Source organism: Polypterus senegalus, chromosome 9, assembly GCF_016835505.1.
Source record: "Polypterus senegalus isolate Bchr_013 chromosome 9, ASM1683550v1, whole genome shotgun sequence".
Lineage (NCBI taxonomy): Eukaryota > Metazoa > Chordata > Cladistia > Polypteriformes > Polypteridae > Polypterus > Polypterus senegalus.
The window spans coordinates 13,698,743-13,712,291 of NC_053162.1; the positions used below are offsets into that span (position 1 = coordinate 13,698,743).

A 13,549-nucleotide genomic window follows, 5' to 3' on the forward strand; every position below is an offset into this window, starting at 1 on the left:
TTGCGAGCTACTTTTAAAATGACCAGGTCATAATGATGTGCCTACATTAAAAATGCTATATGTATATACAGTATATACCGAGTATCAGAGGTGGGTAGTAACGAGTTACATTTACTTGAGTAACTTTTTAAAAAAATTGAACTTCTAAGAGTAGTTTTACTGCACCCTACTTCTTACTTTTACTTAAGTACATTTGTGAAGAAGAAATGCTACTCTTACTCCACTACATTAGGCAACACTCAACTCGTTACTTTTTTCCATTAGATAAAGTCTGACAGACAATTTTCAATCTGCTCAGTGTGGCCTATACTGTCAAGTTGTGCACACGCCTTCCATTGCCTCTCAACTGCGATTTTAGTTCTCTCTCCTTTTTCTTTCTCAGATCGCTTTTTGGAAGGACATCAGTTTTGTAGTTTTTATGAACAGTTCGAAAGTGCCTTTCCACATTTCCCTTCTTTGGAATAGCAATGATAGATTGACAGATCAGACAAACGCACTTCGATTGTGACATTGTGAGAAAAAAAAAATCCTCTTCCAATTCCACATTCAGCCCATACCCTCCCCAAACAATTTGGTTTTTTAAAATTCCTACTTTAGTCGATATGAATCGGAAGGCTAACTAGATGACAGCCGGAGTTTTGCAGTAGCTCGCGCGTTTGATCGTGCGTGCGGGATGACCAGTGTGTTAGAAGAAAGGAGATCTCAGACTGGCCGCCCTGTATGTCAATCAAGTGGCAAATGCCTTAGGGAGGATATATGATAGACTAACATTTTGAATGCAGTGCGATCTACCGGTTGATCGCGATCGACGCATTGGGCACCCCTGTCCTAAACGGTTCTCCAAGGGCTAGTTAAGACATTTCGGGAAAAGTCAAAGTAAAAACCCAACTTGAAATTGTAAAATTAATTTCTAAATGTAATCCAAATTATTCTTTTGCATTTTCCAGGTACTCACGATTGTCCCTTTTTTTAACGTTAGTCTTTGGGTGCTGCTCTCTTTTACCAGTGGTGGTGCAGTGACATCACACATCATGTGACTAGCCCATAAATAATGAGGCACCGCCTACAAAAATAAAGCCCAGAATGGCAGAATCCATTACCAGACTGACTGCTCCGTACAAGTTCAGTCACAATGGTTGATCTGTAGACGGATGACATGTACGAGTTATCTCATAAGCCTTCTTCTGTGCTGTAGTAGCCAAATACAAGCAAATTTGTGGGTAACACATTAGAATTTGAGGATAGTGGGCATCTGAAGTAATAATGAAACATCATTGCGGTACCCTAGAACAGAATATTTTTTTACTCATTTTACTGACGACATTTATTTTTTACAAAAATAATTTGCATATATAGAACCCACAACCACCAGACTCGCTCCGAACGATTAGCACCGAACTTCAAATGGAGGCGATTGCAGTGAATTGTTGAAAGTCTAACTTGTCTGACCGAGCCTGTTAAAATTTCTAGATTGTGTTCCATTCTGGCGGCCCTCTTGTGTGCTTTGGAGAGCGCCACAGCTTTGCTGTTCCCGTTGCCCAGGTAGCTTTTCTTCTCATTACATGGCTTGTCTTCTAAGGTCGTAACCTGCAGGTAATGGCGACAAGTAATTTAAAGGTCACCCATCTCACTGTCTTTATCTGACCTGTGAATAACAAACCTTTGCTGAACCTCCCATGAGAATCCCCCGTTTTTCCAATCGATCTCTGGGGTTCCTGCCTTTCTCTATTTTCTTCTGACCTTGATTTTCGTCCTGCTGTTTGGGTTTGCTGTTTTCGGTTCTTTTGACCTTTTTCTGTTTCACGTCTCTCTCTGTCTCTCCCTCCTGGGTTGCCTGTTAAAATCTCTTGTCGGTTAGCCGCACTACACCGTGGAGTTGTCACGCAGCTGATGTGCACAAAGAATTTTCTGTTCCGTGCAACAATGATGGAGTAACTCAAATTGATTTTTTTTTTTTTTTTGAGAAACTAAATTATGATTGTGAGGTTTGCTCGATAACAAAATGCAATTATTGATTGTATTAAAATAGTACCCTGATTTGGCATTGGCGTCAGAAACAAATTTCCCTGTTTTCATTGCGGCACTCAGTGTGTTTAACAAAATGGCAGTACAATGACCTCACAACGATAAAGGATCTTCTCTTCTGCGCGTTCTCCTCCTTACTTTATTCACGACACTCACAATGCTGTACGCAAAACTTGGTGCAACAGTGCGACGTTTACACAGATTTTTAAACATGTACTAACTTTAAATCAGTGAAGACAACACGTTTGGACTCCATTTATGAATGTATTTTCTGCTTGTGAGTGATTTTATTTATTTGTTTTTGTTCCCAAAGTCCTGTTGTCAGATCTCTCCACACACAAAATGGCTGCTGCCCTTCAGGTGCAGTTTTTTGTTTTCTTCTTTGTTTACTTTGCTGCATGAAATAGTTGATTGTTTTAATTTATTTAGACTTGGAGTATAACTGGTGGGGGCGGCACGGTGGTGCAGTGGGTAGCACTGCTGCCTGGCAGTTAGGAGACCCGGGTTTGCCTCCCGGGTCCTCCCTGCATGGAGTTTGCATGTTTGTTCTCCCCGTGTCTGCGTGGGTTTCCTCCCACAGTCCAAAGACATGCAGGTTGGGTGGACTGGCGATTCTAAATTGGTGTGTGGGTGCCATGCGGTGGGCTGGCGCCCTGCCCGGGGTTTGTTTCCTGTGCCCTGTGTTGGCTGGGATTGGCTCCAGCAGACCCCCGTGACCCTATAGTTAGGATATAGTGGGTTGGATAATGGACGGATATAACTGGTAATCAAAGTCACGTTTGACACTCATAGAGATGAGGAAACTTCCCACCGATCTAAAAAAAGGCAGCACTTTACTGAGCAGATGCCATCGACAGGAATACAGGATTTGGTGAACGGCACAAGTGTGGGAATTCGGGTCGCTCAGGGTGCTTGTTTGACAGGGTGGGCCACCTTTTTTTTTTTTTTTTTTTTGTTGCAAATCCACAATCTTCCCCCCCAACATCCCCGACCCTAAGCCTGATGTTAGCTAAGACCTCATATTGCTGAATGACAGGAGTGCGTGTCTGGCTGAGTGCTGGTGGTCCCGCGCTTCCACCCTGTTGTAGTGAAACGATACGTTGAAACCTGGCGCCGGGGGCTCGAGAGGTGGGCGCATTTCAAAGAGAATGTGCCGAGAGAGGCAAACGTGGTCTGTGCTGCCGTTCGGACTTTTGTAATCTCCCGTTTTTGTGTGTCCTTCGTAGTTTTACCTCATCTCTTTGATAAAGTGTTACGTTTCACATCGCCAGTGAGCCTCTTTTGCTTTTGAATTTTATTTTCTGTTTATTTTATTGCTTTTCATTTTCTATGAGGAGTGTGTTAGGGGCGCGGGGGGTTTGGAGGGCACTGGTGTCCTAATCTGAAGCCAAAGAACTACAAAGATGGGAATCGACAGAGTGAGGATTACTGAACACAATGTTAAAAGTGTATGCAGTACTAAATCTTTAATGTTATTGTTTTTTTCCTCAGGGGGTTGGATTTTGTTTGTTTTTTTGTTTTTTTTCTTTTTCTGTTAAAAATCTTAAAATCTCCTGTTGGCAACTTTTGAAATGTTCTGTTGCAGCGCGAGCTTTCGGTCTCCTGTGTCCCGACTCGGCCGCCACGCTTCATGTCTCTTCGTTTGCGGTGCCTCACTTGTATGATGTATGCCTTTGTCTCAATTAATTATTATTATTATTTTTATTATTATTATTTTTGCATTGCTGTACAAATATTAATGATATTTAATACTTTCCTCTGGGTACAATTGTGTTCCTGTGCTGTTTACTTTACAAAATGATAACTAAAGTAAATGTTTAAGAAGTTAAATAAAGGTAAACAGTTTGGGGTGTGTTTTATATTATAAAGGATGTTTCGTTGCCTTTTTTTTGAAACTTCTGCTTTTTGCCATGCAAGAAGTAAAAAAAAATAAATCAATAAAATTAGGAAAACAATCTTTTTTTTTTTTTATCATTGTAGACATTACGGTCCTGGATCTGACTGCACAGTGCCGGTGGTTATGTGACAGGGAGCGCCTCAGGAATGTCCCACAATGCTCCTGGTGTCCGCCCAGCGGCGACTCCACAAGGCGACAAAGCCAGGACGCCACGCCACCCGACCCGACTCCACTCGGTACTATTCATCCTTGGCTAACTGGCACATCTTAACTCCTACCTTGATGGACCTCCTCTCATTTGTCAGCTTTCTTACGCTGTTTAATATTAGATGCTTCAAAGAGAACTGGGATATCAATGACTTGGCCATTTCTGACTATCTGAAATATAAATTAACAGCCTCGGCCAAAACCTGCCGTGATGGTATGGACACATAAAGCCTCCTGAGGATTATTACGAGCACAATTGAGCCAGGAGAAGATTAAAGTCTCAGTAAGCCATGATCTGAACGTGCTAGGTTGAGAAACGATAAACCGATGGGGGCAAGTCGATAAGTCAAAAACAGAAAAGCCGCGAGACGTAACCAGAACATCTGTCCTGCTACCACCTGGGCCTACTTGTGCCACAGTGAAGAAGAACAAAGAGTTTAGTATCCACCGAGGGTTAATATCGTCGCTTAATGTGTCAGAAATCGGGCGTCATGTCCACGATGAAAAGCAAGCTGGTAATGAAACGGCTTTTGGATTTCAAGACATCCATACAGATCACGGCAGAAATGGAGTCCTCTCGTGTCAAAACTCAACACCATGCAAAAGACCGCCAATGTCCTATTTATTAATCAGTAAAGACTAATGACACGAAACAAAGGAGGGAAATCAGAGGATGTGATAACAAGAAAAAGGAGAAACTCGGGCTTTGTCCACACTCCGACATTTGTGCTTTTCTTTTACTTACTGCTAGTCTCTGGCCGTCTCTTGGATTTTCTTTGTGGCTGCTCGCTCCATCTGCGTCTTTTGCTGGTTGAGCCATGGAGGTTCAGTGCTCCCTCACATGTTTGGTCACCATAATCAGTCCAGCATACACGCTTCTGTAGTCCCTTGGAACACTTAGGACCACCGCACCGTTGTAACCCACTTAAAACGTGTTCACTTCCCTCTTCCCCATTGACTTGAATGCATGTTTCTGAGTTTGGCGGAGTTCTCCCACGTTTCTCTGATTTTAGTGAACCCTGGAGGAGTTTGTTCACCGCTAATGGCTGCCAAGAGAGAGGCTGACGGAGGTGATCTCCTCGGGATGGATGGATAAATGGCAGCAGGAGAGCCGAATGGGCTCTGTCACCTTTCATGGACCAATGGAGTGTCACGGTTTAGGGTGAGAGTCCATCAGCTCCGTCCTCCCGTCCAGCCCACGCTCTGTTCCTGCTCGTAAGCGTCCTCTCCAGTTTCAGACAAATAAAGCGAGGCCACCCTGGTAATTAAGTCGTAAACTGCCTTCTCAAACCTGGCGTCCTGTCCCTTGGGGTGACTCGTAGAATGTGAAGTTTTAACACCGCGAGGCATCGCTGCTCTTCTCGGTCTTGAAAACAATGCCCCCTTTTTACACTTTTTAGTCAGAATTTTAAAATATTATCTCAAATGACAATTTACAGCAATTATCAAAAGTAAAAATCCCCTTCACAGGTTTATTAAAGTTCACTCTGCAACTGTAGACTCCTGGGCCTGTGCCAGGTGACGGACTCTAACAGGTTTGATGGCCCGTTGTAGCCCACAATCCCCTGTCTTCATGTCGCTTTTGTCCCTGACCCTGCTTTACATTTTAATGAACCTCCACCCCAGATCGACTCCATTACCGCCCCCTAGAGCCTGCAACACCAGAAAAATGCAAACATTTAGGACAGATTATACAAAAAAAGTTTTTAAAGTATAATACACTACGACAAAGTAACATAAAATACAATAAACTACCTTCTGTCTGACGTACAGTATAAGCTCAGCAGTCCAATTGTACGTGAGCAGAGTCATCTTCCTTTGGAGACTTTAATGTGGAAAGTGACGTCCTTCACATCTCCTATAACTCTGTGATGGCCACTGTGTGGGGTACTGGGCTGGTGACATCAAGAGAGGACCACCGAATCAACAAGGTAATTAAAAGGGCAGTCATGGGATGCACTCTGGACCCCCTGGAGGTCATAGCAAAGGTAATAATTAACACAAAACTGAGTGCCATAATGAACAACACTGCACATCCTCTGTCTTGACACACAAACCCTGAGAAACAGCCCTCCACCATCATCTCTCCTCCACCAAACTTCACAGCTGGCACAATGCAGTCAGGTAGGTAATGTTCTCCTGGCATCTGCCAAACCCAGACTCACCCATCTGACTGTCCAACAGAGAAGCGTGATTCGTCACTCCATAGAACGCGTTACACTGCTCCACAGTCCAGTGGCGGTGGGCTTTACATCACTCCATCCGACACCTGGCATTGGACTGGGACAGGGGTCCTCAATCCCAGTCCTGGAGAGCCGCAGTGGCTGCAGGTTTTTGTTCTGACCTGGCTGCTTAATTAGAAAGCAATTCTTGCCAATAAAGCACTAACAAGCTATGACATTAAATTAACTCTGCTATGTCAGGTCATTCTCATATCCTAGATTTTCTTTCCCTTTCTATCATGCAAATGATTTGAAGGCTAAAATGGACGAGTAATTCTCAATCCTTCACTTTTTTCTCTTCATTTTTCTTCCAAGTATTTCATTAAACCCAATAGTGCAGATAAATACACGCAGGTGTAAATGTAAATAAGTTAAATGGAGAAATGCTGCTCTCTCTTGTCATTTGCATGTTATTGATAATAAGGAGCAATTAAAATAGCTGTTTAAGACAAAATGAAGCAATAAGGGCTCAAAATCACTAAAGTGAAGCAGAAGTGTTACTTTAGCAATAAGTGCTTTTTATTAAGCAACTGGGTTGGAGCAAAAACCTGCAGCCACTGCGGCCCTCCAGGACCGTGATTGAGGACCCCTGGACTGGGAGATGAGAGGCTGCTCGGTAAATGGAAACCCATTCAATGAAGCTCCCGCCACACAGTTAATGCCAGTGGAAGTTTGGAGCTCTTCAGTTATGGAATCAGCAGAGCGTTGGCTACTTTTACGCATTTTAGTAGTCGTTGACCCCACACTGTGACTTTACGTGGTCTTCTGCTTTGTGGTTGAGTTGCTGTTGTTCTTAAACGCTTCCACTTTCCAATAAGACCACTAACTGCTGACCAAGGAAGGTCCAACAGGGATGAAATTTCATTAACTGTCTTATTGCAAAAGGTGGCCTCCTATCACAGTACCTCGCTTGACGCCACTGAGCTCTTCAGAATGACCCATTTGGTTTCACAGATGTTTGTAAATGGAGACTACATGGCAAGGTGCTGATTTTATACACCTGTGGCAAAGGGTCTGATTGAATAATTAAGAGGGTCCATATAGCAGCCAGACTATCTGTCTGTTATATAGTGCCTTTCACATCTATCTATCTGTTATATAGTGCCTTTCACATCTATCTATCTATCTATCTGTTATATAGTGCCTTTCACCTCTATCTATCTATCTATCTGTTATATAGTGCCTTTCACCTCTATCTATCTATCTATCTGTTATATAGTGCCTTTCACATCTATCTATCTATCTATCTATCTGTTATATAGTGCCTTTCACATCTATCTATCTATCTATCTTTTGGTTATATAGTGCCTTTCACATCTATCTATCTATCTATCTATCGGTTATATAGTGCCTTTCACATCTATCTATCTATCTATCTATCTATCTGTTATATAGTGCCTTTCATATCTAACTATGATTGATAGGTATGTTTTGATTAGGCCTTTTTCTGCGCGAGTGCTTTTTGGGTTAAAAGAAGTTGTGTGTTAGCAATGCCTTTTGGGCCAAGTTTTTCTGCTCATAATTGGTCTGTAGTTTGAGTGGCAGAGGTTTGTCCAAATGTTAGTGGCAGTTTTAATATCAAATGGTGTATTTGTGGGTAAAAGCCTAACATGTTGGAGAAATTGTGGGTGAATTTTGTTGAATTAATTTTGATCTCTTTGTTTCTTATTGAGGCTAGTTCTATGGCTGTAATTAATTCTAGTAGTGAGACGATAAGGGCTGTTAGTTTTAATCTCAGCGATATTGTGAGTATTTAAGTTTTATTAGGGAGGATGTATTGGCATAGGATAAATCCAGCAATAATGTTGCCTCATGCAAGGCGTTTGATGGGATTTGCAGTTAGTGGGTTGTTTTCATTGACTGGGGAAAGTGACGAGGGGTATTTGTTAGAACAAAGTAGATAAATCGAAGGCTATACACTGCGTGAAATAGGTGGCAATTAGGGTTAATGTGAGGGCTCAGGTATTAAGGGCTTCAATAAGTAAATAAAGGGCTTAATAAGTAAATCTTTCTATCTATCTATCTGTTATATAGTGCCTTTCATATCTTTTGATCTATCTATCTCTTATATAGTGCCTTTCATATCTATCTATCTATCTATCTATCTATCTATCTATCTCTGTAGTGCCTTTCATATTCCAACAGATGGCACATCACAACCATTTGTAGTAATGTATTTTATTGCCACCCGTTGGAATAACAAATGCAATGCATTTTATTACTATATGCATGATAAAATGTATTCCAGTAGGTGATGCACTGCAAGCATTTCACGCTGACTACTCAGATTTCAGCCCACCTGAAGCAGGTAGTACAGCCAGTAAAAAAAATTAAAATGAGAAGGAAAAATACTGGGACAATGCGGAGATATATATTCATAAAACATGTATTCTAACTGAAAAGATGAATATGAGGCTAAAGTACAGAGTGTCATCATTGATTTCTGGATAATATCTAACATGTAACATGAATAATATTAAAAAAGGCCATTTGTTGTGTCCAGGCCCCCAGTTGCAGCTGAGAGACGAGAGGTCTGATCTGCACGCCACGCCATTCAACCAAATGTGAACTAAACACACCCAATGTCTTTTTTTTTTTTTTTTTTTAAGTTTTATCTCTTGTGCACGTTTATCCACAGCCTCCTTCCACCACGGTGGGCTAAAAAGCGCCTCTGGGGGTGTTTTGTGCCCATATCAGCCAATTCAGTGCTGTGTCCCTGGGAACTCGTTAAGTTTATTTTAAAAACACCATTTTGTAATATCTGAACAATATACATTGATTGATTGATTGATTGATTGATTGATTGATTGATTGATTGATTGATTGATTGATTGATTGATTGATTGATTGATTGGTTGGTTGATTGATTTTGCTTTGCGCCCTCCCCCACCATAACCTACCATCTGTGGGGGTGGAGCGAAAGCTTTCGATTCGTCAAAGATTTTCGATTTCTAGTTTTTGACGGACGTTTTAGGGTCCCCTGATAACCGAAATCCTCGATCTCTCGATGGTGAGTCTGCCTGTCTGTCTGTCTGTCAGTCTGTCACAGTTTCTTCAGGACAGTCTAGAGCAAAAAAAAAATAATAATAATAATAAATAATAATAATCCCGAGCTCGAAACTCGAGCCTGTTGTGAGACGACGATGTGCTGATTAGTTTCTGAGCCAAACCAGACAAGAGAGGAGCCCTCAAATGCCGGAATTCTGCGATTCAAGTTGAATTCTTCGCGTCAGTTGCTATCGTATTGACCAGTTTTACGATCAGAGTGCTAAATAATTCCTGAAATGTTATCGAAGAGCTCAGCTACATTTCTAGGGCGCAAAGCTTACTGACACTCATATTTGAATTTTTTTTTTTTTTTTTACATATTGATTGATTGGCTTTATTATTTACCTCGTGACTCCGTATTCTTCTTTTTATGTTATTGCTGCTGTATGGATGTGACTTTTCCGATAGAATTAATAAGAATAATCATAATAATACTTCTTTACATTTATACAATGCTTATCTATCCTAATCTAATCTAAACACCGCTCAGAAATAAAAGCTGACTTTCTGTGTTTTAGCGTCAGGTTCGTCTTTACGCCCACAGATTTTACACATTTTATGAATATAAAGTACAGTACATGCAGCGCCTTTCACTTTTTCTTATGTTTTATGTTGCAGCCTTCTGCTGATTCTTTAAATTACGTTTTCCCAAATCAATAGACACTCAATACACCAGCATGTCAAAATGAAAAGAGGATTTTAGAAGTCTTAGCGAATGTATTTGAAATAAATAACTGAACTACCCAATTGACGCAAACATTTTTAAGGTCAACTCTATGAACCCCAAGGCCGGACTTGAACTCAGAGGGCATCGCCGCGCAGCGCTGCTCTCCCCAAAATCAGGGGCTGTGAAGTTTGTCATTTCAGACCCCAAAGGGGGCTTCAGTGAAGGGCTGAGTAAACGAGGGATGTCTTAACAGCGTCAAAGACCCCCCGGGCAAAGGACTGCGCCGAGCCCCCTGTTGTGATAGCAAAACAGAAGCATCGTGGACCCCCCAACAGTTCCCGGTGTGCCCATACGTGTAGACGGCCGTGGAGTTAAGAGAGTTAATACTTGTGCAGATGGGAGAGTTTACATTTTTGTTATTAGTAATTTTGCAAAAAATCATAAAATTCTGAGTTTTAAGTATTGCTTGATGAGGGGGAAATGAATTTGAATGAATTTAACAGAAGGCTGCAACCTAACAAAATGTGTAAAGTGGTCTGAAGACTTTTTAAAGGCATTAAACCACTCCTATAATCAAAATAACCCCGTTATCTCAGTATTTTTCTTCTCACCATGTATATATGTGTGTATATATATATATATATATATATATATATATATATATATATATATATATATATATACACATATATATATATACACAAATACACACTACGTATGTATACGCAGTTCTTTAGCAGACCTCAGCAGCTTGAATCAGACCACCCGCCTGTGCGCCATTCCGTCAACAGGGCACTGAGTGGCACTCAGCATTCCACGGCGGGCGCTACTTTTTCCTTTATTTTTGACTCCAGCTCTTCTCAGACATCATATTCCATAATGTACTTTAATTCTTCCTCTCGGGTTTTTCGGAGGAGTTTGGTGTTCGCCCGACTCCTCAGTTTTTGAAAAATAAATCAAACTTATCAACTTTAATGTCAGAACGCTCGACCTGATCATTTATGCCTAACATTTGAACAAAAGAAGAAGAAGAAGAAGTGGCTGCCCGGCGCCGCTCCGGCGTGTTGTTTTTGCTGTTTTGTTGTTTCTGTTGTTGTTTTTGTTGTTGTTGTTCCTGCACACAAATCAGCGGGCGGGGTGACACGTGACACACACACGTACACTCGCGCGCTTTCTGCCAGCGGCTCTCACCCCCTCGTCACCCCCTCGTCACCTCTGATGTTCTCAACTTCATTCTTCAAAGAATTCTTCATCTTCATTGTTCTCGTGTGATGGTGTTTTGTATTTTATTCTTGTGTGCTTTGTAAGGTGCTATTTTATTAATGCGGGGTGCTTTCCAAGGACTTCAGACTGTTGTTGTATATCGTTGTGCGTTTATTGTGTTTTTTTTTGTTAGTTTTGAACGATTACTTGTTTCTGTTGTTTTGTACAATGTGCGCTGTTTATGGGTTTTGTGGGTGGAGCCTCAAGGGGCTGTGCCACTGTGACATCACTGCTGTTGGTTCCTCCCTCTGCCTTTAGAGAAATAGACAGATAGATACTTTATTAATCCCAAGAGGAAATTCACATAATCCAGCAGCAGCATTCTGATAAAGAACAATATTAAATTAAAGAGCGATAAAAGCGCATTGCAAGTTAAAAAATGTACGGTGGAGAGTGTCAGGCAGGTGTAACAATCTAAATCTTGTATAATGTTAACGTTTACCCTGCAGGTGGAATTGAAGAGTCGCATAGTGTGGCGGAGGAACGATCTCCTCAGTCTGTCTCTGAAGCTGCTCCTCTGTCTGGAGATGATCCTGTTCAGTGGATGCAGTGGATTCTCAATGATTGACAGAAGTCTGCTCAGCGCCCGTCGCTCTGTCACGGATGTTAAACTGTCCAACTCTGTGCCTACAATAGAGCCTGCCTTCTTCACCAGTTTGTCCAGGCGTGAGGCGTCCCTCTTCTTTATGCTGCCTCCCCAGCACACCACCGAGTAGAAGAGGGCGCTCGCCACAACCGTCTGGTAGAACATCTGCAGCATCTTATTGCAGATGTTGAAGGACGCCAGCCTTCTAATGAAGTATAGTCGGCTCTGTCCTCTCTTGCACAGATCATCAGTATTGGCAGTCCAGTCCAGTTTATCATCCAGCTGCACTCCCAGGTATTTATTGGTCTGCACCGTCTGCACAGTCACCTCTGATGATCACGGGGTCCATGAGGGGCCTGAGCCTCCTAAAATCCCCCACCAGCTCCTTGGTCTTACTGGTGTTCAGGTGTAGGTGGTTTGAGTCACACCATTTAACAAAGTCCTTGATTAGGTTCCTATACTCCTCCTCCTGCCCACTCCTGATGCTGCCCACCATAGCAGTGTCGTCAGCGAACTTTTGCACGTGGCAGGAGTCCGAGTCGTATTGGAAGTCTGATGTATGTTGGCTGAACAGGACCGGAGAAAGTCCAGTCCCCTGAGGCGCTCCTGTGCCGCTGACCACAATGTCAGACCTGCAGTTCCTGAGACGCACATACTGAGGTCTGTCTGTAAGATAGTCCACGATCAGTGCCACCAGGTATGAATCTGCTCCCATCTCAGTCAGCTTGTCCATAAGGAGCCGAGTTTATTGGTTGTTCGCTCAGCGAGGGTTCATTTCGATTTCGTTATTTGGAGAGGCCGGTGTGAGTGCTGCTGTCTCTGCTCTGTTGAAGGTCTACGAGCTTTGGATTTGCGTACCCAGACTTGTCTTCTTCAGGTTTTGTCTTCCAGGAACACGCTTTGAGCTTATTTGTGAATTTCTCTTATTTGGCTCATGCATTCCTTTTCAATTTTATTGATCCTTTTTGGGCTTTTTAAGTGCCAGAGGTTTTTGACAGTTCTTCCCACTTGTGGGGGCTTTTCTTAGCAAGTAAGAGCTTCTGCCTTGTGGTCCTGCCAGGCCAAGAAGTGGGCCTCTATTGTGGAGACCTGCTGGCCAGTAAAGCCTGCGTTTGTGGGGTCTCGGCCCCCTTTTTTGTCGAGAATTCTACCTTGAGTCACAACACAAACCCTGAGGTTGAGGGTTCAGATCCTGCCGCTGACCCTCTGTGACCACAAGGAAGTCACTCCACCTGCTGGGGTCCCAGTTGGAAAAAGACAACAGATCTGTGACCAGCTGTATCTCAGAGGCTGTAAGTTACACGGATAATGGCGTCAGTCAAAGAAGAAGATGAAGATGACGAAGGTTATGTTTGTACAGCAAGTGATTCTGGTGATGCTCAGTGTGAAAGGCGCTGTATAATACAAAGTGCCTTTTTAGTTTCTTATCCCATTCTGCACTTGGGTGCTTCATGAAACACCTTCTGACAATACCTGCTGTGAAAGGCGCTATATACACGTGGCTTTTTATTTTCTTAACGTGGTATCTTGCATTTTACATTTTTGTAGGAGCTACTGATGCTGCTCACTGTGAAAGGCGCTATTCTAACAACCTTTTCATTTATTTTTATCCTGAGGTCATTTCTGTTTGTGTG

The 13,549-nt window shown here is 42.4% G+C and overlaps 1 protein-coding gene across 1 annotated transcript in view; it reads left to right on the forward strand.

Annotated features, from left to right (window-relative positions):
• Nucleotides 1–5,838, forward strand: part of dennd1a (DENN/MADD domain containing 1A) — a 1,078,084-nt gene extending 1,072,246 nt beyond the window's left edge. Inside the window, exon 25 of the transcript XR_005634853.1 lies at nt 4,006–5,838. The gene's annotated coding sequence lies outside the window, so the exon portion shown is untranslated. The remainder of the gene's footprint in view (nt 1–4,005) is intronic.
• Nucleotides 5,839–13,549: the final 7,711 nt, after the last annotated feature.